Here is an 8,636-nt window from a genome sequence, read left to right on the forward strand (position 1 = left end):
GCTTCGCTGGCCGGCTGCCCCCGGACCCTGGGAACGGCTGCAGCCGGGGACCCACGCGCGTGCAGGGGGGGACGGGGATGTCACCCTCTGCCCCGGCTGCCTCAWGCTGTGCTGGCCCACGCGGAGCAATCCAGACCGGAGAAACGCGGCTCTGCCGCCGCCGTGGCGGGGAGCGGGGTCGCTGGGAGCAACCGTCCGTCCTCTCCCTCTGCCCGCAGCGCTCTCCCACCTCCTCGCGTTCACCGTCCTGGCGGGGCTGCTCACCGCGCTGATCTGCGCCGCCGCGGTGGCCTTTGCCGCTGCGAGGCTGTGGCCCAGGTAACCTTGCTTTGGCCTCGTCCTGCCGGGGTGGGCTGGGGCGAGGGGCAGGACCGGGCCGGGAGGGAGGCAGGGCTGCAGCCCTCGTGCTTTGCTTGGGGGGGGGGCCGCGGATCCGCAGCGAGGAGCGTGGTGGGGACGGCAGGGCACAGCTCCCCGCGCAGCTGCTGGCTGAGCTTCTCCTGGCTCATCCGTCCCRCGGCAGCAGTCGCATCCCACGGCGGAAGGTTGCCCCGCGGCGGGTACCGCACCTCGCTGGGCTTTCCTCTGTGCCTCTGCGATACCCTTTTTTTAACGATAACCACCACGCTTCTCTTTCGCTCCCTCTTCCCGCCTAGGATGAGGAAGATTTGGGGCCTGCCGAGCGCTGAGGACACCTTTGAACTGAACAGTAAACGGGAGCAGGCGCAGGTAGGACCCGCGCTGGGGCACTGGGACCCCTTTCCTGAGCTCTGGGGAGATCCCTGCGAGGAGGCCGTGGGCTCCGGCGTGCTGGAGAGCAGGCGGGAGGCATGAGACCGCTTCTGGGAAGGGCCTGGTCCTGCAGGCTCCCGGACTCGCCCCGTGGTTTGCTGCTCCCAGAAGCTTTCTGCGCCATGCCCTCGTCTCTGACCCAGGCCTCCTTGACAGTTTTCTCCCCACGTCACCTATTTTGAGGTCTCATGAACTTCCCCAGTTCCCCAGGCTGACTGCAGCCCATGAAACACGTGTTGGGCAATGGCTGGAGAAGGACTTTTCTGGTGCTGCTGGGAACAACAGTTACCAAAGTCCCCAAGAGCTTTCAGGTGTTGCACTGGTGGGAGGATGTAGGTCCAGCCCACGAAGATGTCTGGATGCTCAAGTCTGGATGGGGGTTAAGGAAGCCAAATCACACCCGCTGGCTGATCCAGGGCTCATAGGCAGGCTGGAATCTGGCCCAACCTGGGCTCAGTTTTAGTCTGTGTTAGGTGCTGCCACCCTGGCTGTGGCTCTCGTTCCTAGAGCTGGGAAAGAGCAGGAGAGGGAGGCAAAGCCTCGTGAGAATCAGTTCCCCCCTGCAGACTACTCCCAGAGGGGTTCAAAGAGCACATGGATGTTGGCCCATCTCTAGGAGAYGTTCTCGGTTCTGCTTGTGGTTCCCTGGTGCTCAAGGTTCTGCCAGGGGAAGGGTTCCCCAGCCGGTGCTTAACCCACGGGGTCCTTTTCCAGGTGGACGGAGCCTCCTAGACTGGTGGCTCTTTGGCCCAGGAGCAGCTGTAGCAGCTTGTGCTGGAACTGCACAGACCTCCCTTGCCTGGCCGGATCCAGGCCAATGATGCAAATTCCCAGCCCTGTGGACTGAGAGCTGGTGTGGAAAATACTCATCTGTGGCCTGAGCTGGCAATCACCACTCTTGGGTAACCCAGCTCCAACTCCACCCTCCCTCCAAGCCCTTGCCTTTCTCAGTCCATCCTCTCCTCCCCTTTCTGCCACTCTCCTGTCCCCTTCCTCACCATGGATGTTGTTCTCACTCCGGGCCCGGTCTCCTGAGCTCGTGCCAGTGCATGGTGCACCATGTGTGCCAGGCACAGGAAAGCTGTGACTGCTCAGAGCCCCTCTCTGGCTGCAAAATGCAAGAGGAATATTTCTGGGGTGGTGGCAAGAGCCTGGCATCAGCGTCTTCATCTCTGCCATCCTTTGGCCCAGACCATCGCAGCAGGGTGCTGCCCGGTTGTGATGCCACGTAGCCTCCATGTAGCGGGGCCTCCCCATGTGCTACTCATCTGTCTGGAAATAAAACACGGAGCAATGAGCAGTCTGTGTCTGTTCAGAGGGACTTGGAAAGAGATTTAGCACCCAGCGATGGCYGACCTCAAAAGGGGCCAGAATTATTCCCTGGGCTCCCCTGGGATCYTATCCAACCTTCTGCTTCAGCCTGCTGGTGGGAGATCAGCAAGGGATCAGCCTGGCTCCCRAAAGGGGCACCCTCCCCTCTTCATCACGCCTTCCTCCAGCACTATCCCAACTGGCTTTGAGCCCTCAAGCACCCCATATGCTCCAGCCCAGGGTACGTAGCTTGTTTCATCCTRGAAAAAACAAGACCTGTGGGCTGTGGGACAGCTCCCACGCTACCTCAGATGCTTGGCCCTAAAGCTCTCGCACACGATGATGTGCAATATCCAGAAGGGCTCTCCGTRTTGCTTTGGGAGACGGTGGAGAAAGTGGTGGGAAGTTGGCAGCTTTGGGGCTGAGCGAGGCTGATTCCTGCAGGGACTCTCTTCTGCTGGCCTTCGCTCGCTTCCCCTGCTCTGTTCTCAACAGTGTCCTCGAAAGCCAGTCTGCGGCCACCCTGGAGCAGCTGGCAATCGCTTGGTCTGCAGCTGTGGCTCAAGGCACACGTACGCTGCTTGCTCTGCGGAAGATCCGGGACGTGATGCTTGGAGACAGTCCCACTGCCACAGCAACCTGTTTTCTTGGCATCTGTCTTTGCAACCTGTTGAGCATGAGGCCAGAGATGTTCAACAGGCCAAAAGCATCCCCTGCTATGGTCCGTGCCCCGGAGCTTGGGGCTGGAGGCTGCCTCAGCTCCAAGCCCCCAGGTGTGGATGGATTCCCTGGCCTGGATGGGTTGGAGCTGGGCAGGCTGGGGCAGAGCTGGGCGGGCTGCAGGCGCTGCAGCAGAAGCCCCAGGCTCCTCCTGAGCACACGCTAAATGCTCTGAGCCAGCTCTTCCCCTGCTCCTTCTCTCCTCTAGCTCCTCTTCTTCCGCAAGGGCCCGAGCGCGGCTCTAGGCAAATCCCTGGCAGGGGCCGCACCAGGCTCCTTCCTGGCCTCGTCTCGGCCCGCGCTCGCCGCTGCCACGAATGCTGCTGCCTGCGTGGAGGCTGCGTTCGGGGAGGGCAGGAAAAGCCACCGGGGCTGGTCCCCGCGTCCTGCCTCCCTCCGTTCGCCGCCGTTAGGTGTCACTCTGCGGCCGCCTCACGCGCGGCGCCGCCGGCCCGGGCCCCGCCACCGCGTCTGTTTGCAGCTCCGGAGCTTTCCGAGYGCAGCTCGGGCTCTCTGCAGCGATGCTTTGCTCACGTGGACTCCTAATCCCACGTTATCCTGCTGGTTTGCTTTTCTTGTTTACGTACTGGAATAGCAGGCTGCAATTTGGGGTGGGGGGGTGTATGTGAAAATACAGACAGCACCTGTACGCCCAGTTGCCTCTCCATCCATTCCCAAACGGTGTYGGAAAGCCCCTTCCAGCAGCCCACCCTCCTTCAGGCGCTTGGTGGTGTCACTTAGGGAGGAAGCCTAAGCCTAGAGTTGGGGCACCACGTGCTCAGGTGAGACGGCGGGATTCACTGCTGGGACGGATGGACGGATTGGACTCGTGTGGGTGCAGTCGGCAGGCCAAAGGGAGCAGTTGCTCCCCTCTGCCCAGCCCTCAGGAGGCTGTTTCTGGAGTACGGTGCCCGCTTTTGGGGGTCCCAGTGCAAAAGAGACGGCAACAAAAYGGAGCGAGGCCAGTGGAGGCCCTCGAGATGGTCAGGGCTGGGAGAGCTGGGGCCGTGGAGCTGGAGGAACGGGAAGGGACGGGGAGGGGGGGGGGGTCTCGCTGCCACCTGCAGCTGCGKGAAGGTGGGTTGTGGAGGAGCTGGAGCCATGCTCCTCTAGGACAAGGGCAAAGGACACAGGCTGCAGAAATAGAAATTCTGGCTTGATATAAGGAAAAAAAAAAATCCTTCACTGCGAGATGGCTTAAGTGCGTAACCCCAATTTACACAAGCCAGGTACTCGTGCAGCTCATTTTCTGCACTGAAAAATGTCCCTGTTGCCCACYGGCTCACTGTGACGGGAGCAGCAGCCCCATTCGGTGACCCCCCCCCGGTTGGATTCCCCTTAGTGCCCCRGCAAGGACCTGCGCTTTCCAAGCCAGGGGCTGGCTTTGCTCCCGCCGTCTCAGCCTGTGTCTGGAAGAGCTCTGGGAGAAGTGAAGCAGATGTGAGCAGAGCTGAAACCCCTGCGCGGCAGGTCGGCTGGCCGGAGGCGTTCTCGCCTCCCGAACCYGCGGCAGCGGCGGCTGCCTCCCTGCCGAGGTCTCTCGGAGTATCTGGTGGAAGCAAGGTTAAACCTTGATCGTCTGCTAACCCACGAGGGCAGACAGGCGAGTTCAGCGGGAGCAGGGGTAACTCGGGCAAATCTACCCCCCGGGGCTGGAAATTACCTTCTCCCGTAACTGCCTGCCTGCACTCGCCGACCCCTCTGCAGACCGGCCCACGCTGTATGTAGTACACCACCTGCTAACCGCGCTGCTCGTGTCCCCACCGAGCCCCCGGCTCTGAGACGGGACCCCTGGGTTCCCCCCTCCTCCGCCTCATGCCTCCCCCAGGCCTGCGGCTCCTTAATTCCTGCTGGCAGCCCCCCTCCCCGCCCCGTGACACCAGGTCAACCCTTGCCAGCTGTGCCCAGCTGCTCGGCGGGGGGCCGGGGCAGATGTGCAGTGTGCACGTAGGGCCCCTCGAGCGCCCAGCTGCTGCCCAGGCCAGATGCAGGTGCTTCCCACCAGGGCAACGGGCGGATCCTGCTCCCAGGAGCCATGGAGAAGAGGCAGAGAGAAGATCCCACCGGCATCCGGCTGGGGAGCGAGGGCAGCCCAGAGACGGGCTGAACGGGGCAGGCGCCGGGCAGCACCGAGGGAGAGCCAAGGGGTTGCTCCAGTTGCGCTAAACCTCGGCAAACGCCCTGCGCTGACCCGCACGAAGGGGACGCAGAGGCCTGCTTGAGCCAGCAAGCAGCAGGGCTTGGAAGAGGACCAGGGCGCGTTCCCTCCTTAATCCAGAGCCACCGCTCCTGGACCGCCCCTGAGCAGCCGGCGGGTAGCCAGCGATTACCGCCGGTCTCGCTGAGCTCCTTCACCTCTGGAGCAATACGTGTTAAGCCAAATCCTCCTGTCACATGGTTTAAAAGCAGCGCAAGGGAACAACGGCAGGTCAGAAGGTGAACTGGAGGCCACGGATTTGCCGTCAGGCGGAGGACCTTGCAGAAATGCGCTAGGCATTTCTCCTTGGATAAATTAGCGCGTGCTTTGATTTGCTGCTTACAGTAATTCCCGGGCTGGCTGAAACGCGCACGGCTTTCGTATCGGAAGCGACTGCCAGGTGCACAGGGGGCTCGGTTCGCTCACATCGCCTCGCTCGCCCAGAGCTGTCCGCAAGTGTGATCCGAACTTGCCTCAGCACATCGGTGACGCTGATGACTGCTGCAATTATTATCGCTGCCCTGCCAGGCTCGAAGACTGGGGGGGGGGGGGGAGGCCCCGTTCGTCCAGGAAACGAGCCAGCCCGCTCCATGTGTGAACAGATGCGTGACGCCCATGTGCAGACGTGTCCCTCATCCCCTGCCCTGTGACCTGCTCCCTGGCGGAAGAAAGCTGCCGGGTCTGCGGCGGTAGCAGCTCCGAACAATGCAGAGGCGGCGGGTCAATCCCGCGCTAGCGGGGGCGACGCTTGCTCTGCGCGCTGCAGCTGCGAAGCCGAGAGCTGCGCAGCGAGGCCACGCCACCCTTCCTCGTGGTGCCGCTCTGCATTTCCTAGGATTTACCCCGTAAACCCGAGGGAAACCATTAGCTACTAAATACGTCCCGCTCTGAGCGGATGATCTCCCCAGCCCGAGCGGTGGGTGCTCTGCCCTGTCCCCTGCCCCGGTCGGAGCCACCCGTCCTCCATGCCTGCGCTGGCTCTTAGCACGTCCTCTCTCCCTAAGACTTAGCACTCAGTAACTATCTGCTAAGTCCGATCCTGCTTCTCCCTCGCCACCGTCAACAATTTTCTGCAGCTCACGGATAGCTGCAAGCTGGACGGCAGCAAGGCTCGCCGTTGCCTGATGCTCCTCGTGGAGCACCCATCACCTCCCCTTCGCCTCCTGGTCCCACACGCCACGGGAATGGGGAGGAAGGACGGGTCTCTCGCTCAGCCCCTCCTGAGTTGTTTCCCTTCTTCTCTGCCCCCTGGAGCACCCTGCGGGGTGCCCCTATCCGTGGAAAGAGGGGAAGTGGGGGGCTAAGAGGATCCAGCCCTTGAGCAGACCGTGCCCTCCCACCTGTGGAGCTGTGCGGGACACGTCCCCTCTGTCCCGTGGAGCTGGTGCCGAGTGTCACCCCCCTCAAGGGGCTGGTAGCTTGGGCATCAGCGATGTGCCCCCACCTTGGGTGCCCCCAGCCCTGGGCAGGCATCTCCCGGTGAATGCACGGGAGTCTCCGAGCGTCTGCCGAGATGCAGCGGGAGCATCACCAGGGCAGGGCCACCGGGCTGGCTTCACGCTGTCAGGACCCCGCCGCTCCCACCGACTGCAGAGGAGGAGGTTTAGCAGGGCCCTCCTTGTCCATAGGGATCCTCTGCTAAACCAGGACCAGGCTTGAAACCCACATTCCTGGGTGCACCCCAGGGCCCCATGGATGAGGCTTGACAAGGTGCTCAACGGCATTGATTTACTGCTCATTAACTGGAATCACCTGTGTGCAGCAGGGATGGTGCCTGGAGAAAGGAATATGTTTTGGAGCCGTTTCCCCCCAGGCAAGGGAGAAGCCAGCCCAGAGGGATTTGTTTTATGGTCATTTTAGCTCATAACAGCCCTGTACGGCATGTTAGGGACATAGGGCTATGGAGACCCTGTCACCAGGGGAGGGTGCTGGGGACTGCCTGGGCTTGGGGACCACAGCAAACAAGTGTCCTGAAGCATTTCTGGAGGTCTGGGAGGATGGAGAAGCACAGAGCAGGGCAGGAGGCAGGGAAAACCGGAAAGGTCGAGATTACAGAAACGCGGTAGCAGCTCCGGCGGGCTGTGATCGCTGCCTCCTCCCCACACCTGGCAGCACCCAGCACAGACACCTCGTCACGCGTGTGCGTGGGCTGGCGCCCCGATCCTCCTGCCCCCCGCCTAACCCAGCGCACCCTCACCCCAGGCCCTGCTGAAGCCACGTGTGCCTGTCACCGGCCGGCTGTGCGTGGCCATCCCCGGGCCCCGGGATCGAGGTAGCAGCTGAAGGGCAGGATACGATGTGCAGAGGGCACAAGAGCAACCAGAACTAAGGACTGCAAAATTCTGAGCAGTTTGTTCCAGTGCAAAATATACTTCAGCTGCATTTTGGTACAACTGAACCTGGACTTTTATTCATCCTCTTTCTCCTTCCTTCTCCTTTTAGGAAGCGTGTTGTTGCAGGGATGGGATCCTGATGTCCAGGTGGCTCCTCACAATTTGTGTTCCTCTGTTGGCCTGGTCTCTGCAATGGACATCTCCAGTTAGACACTCATCCGTGGATATCTTTATGCCGGGGCTTGTCTCCAATGTCACCACCATCCCCAATGGTCCTGTGCACACCTGGGGGGGGGGTAAACTGAGGCGCTGCTAACCTGCCTCCCGCGTGTGACAGAGCTGCCGAGGCTGGGGGGGGTCTGAGGACGCGCGGGCGCATGTTGAGGTGAAGGTGCTCCGGGGAAGGCCGTCAAGCCAAGGGTGTGCGTGCGCTTGGGGAAGGGGTGTGCCGAGCTTTGCGCACCGGTGTGTTTAGGTGTCTCTGCTCGGGGGTTTGGGGAGTGCGCAGGGGGTGTGCGTGTATTAGCACCGCTTTCAGCTCAGCGCTCTGCCCCGGCTCCCTCTGAGCTCTCCTGTTCCCCCTCCGAGTGTTTATTTGTTCAACTATCCAGGTCTGGAGCTGGCCCCACTCCACACGGCGGCATGCTCCGGGGAGCCAGACCAGCTCCGGTCCACAGGGCTCTCCGGGGACAGGCCTCTGCCGGGGGCTGCTGCACCACCGTGTCAAGCCGGTGGGAGCAGGGACGGCCAAAGCAGGGAGTGGAGATCCTGGGAAAGGATCCGAGGAGCTGGGATCCAAGGGTCCCCAGAGCAGGGTGAGAGAGGTGATCCGAGGAGTGCAGATCCAGGGGAAGGGGTCCTGGGGGAAGGGATCCCAGGGGAGAGGATGCCAGGAGCAGGGATGCAGGAGTGGGAATACTGGCAGTGGGGCTCCCAGGAGCTGCGGTGCCAGGGGAGGGGAGCCGGTGCTGGGGTGGCCCCACGGCGGGGCCACAGGCGTGGGGGGAGCCCGGGGCACGGGGCTCTGCAGGTGGCCGGGCCGTTGCAGGGCAGCCCCGGCGCTGGGGGCCGGGAGCCGTCGGGAACCGTCGGGGGGGGGGAACCGGCCCTGCCTCGGGGCCCGCGAAACCCGAAAGGAAGCGGGGAACGAAGGGGACGGGCAGGATTCGTTGCGTCCCCCCAAGGGCCGCGGTGAGGGGACCTTTCCGAGCCGGAGAGGGGCCGAGCGGGTTTCCAGCGGCGCCTGCCGAGCCCGAGCCCCGCTGCCGCCGCCGCCGGCCCCG

The 8,636-nt window shown here is 62.8% G+C and overlaps 1 long non-coding RNA gene across 1 annotated transcript; it reads left to right on the forward strand.

Moving 5' to 3' along the window:
* The first annotated feature begins 234 nt into the window (after positions 1-234).
* Positions 235-1,593, forward strand: LOC112968400. The gene is made up of 3 exons (XR_003254344.1): positions 235-318; positions 657-729; positions 1,507-1,593. It is a non-coding gene; the product is annotated as an uncharacterized LOC112968400 (long non-coding RNA).
* The last annotated feature ends 7,043 nt before the right edge of the window (positions 1,594-8,636 follow it).

Source organism: Apteryx rowi, unplaced genomic scaffold (assembly GCF_003343035.1).
Source record: "Apteryx rowi isolate R43461 unplaced genomic scaffold, aptRow1 scaffold_315, whole genome shotgun sequence".
NCBI lineage: Eukaryota > Metazoa > Chordata > Aves > Apterygiformes > Apterygidae > Apteryx > Apteryx rowi.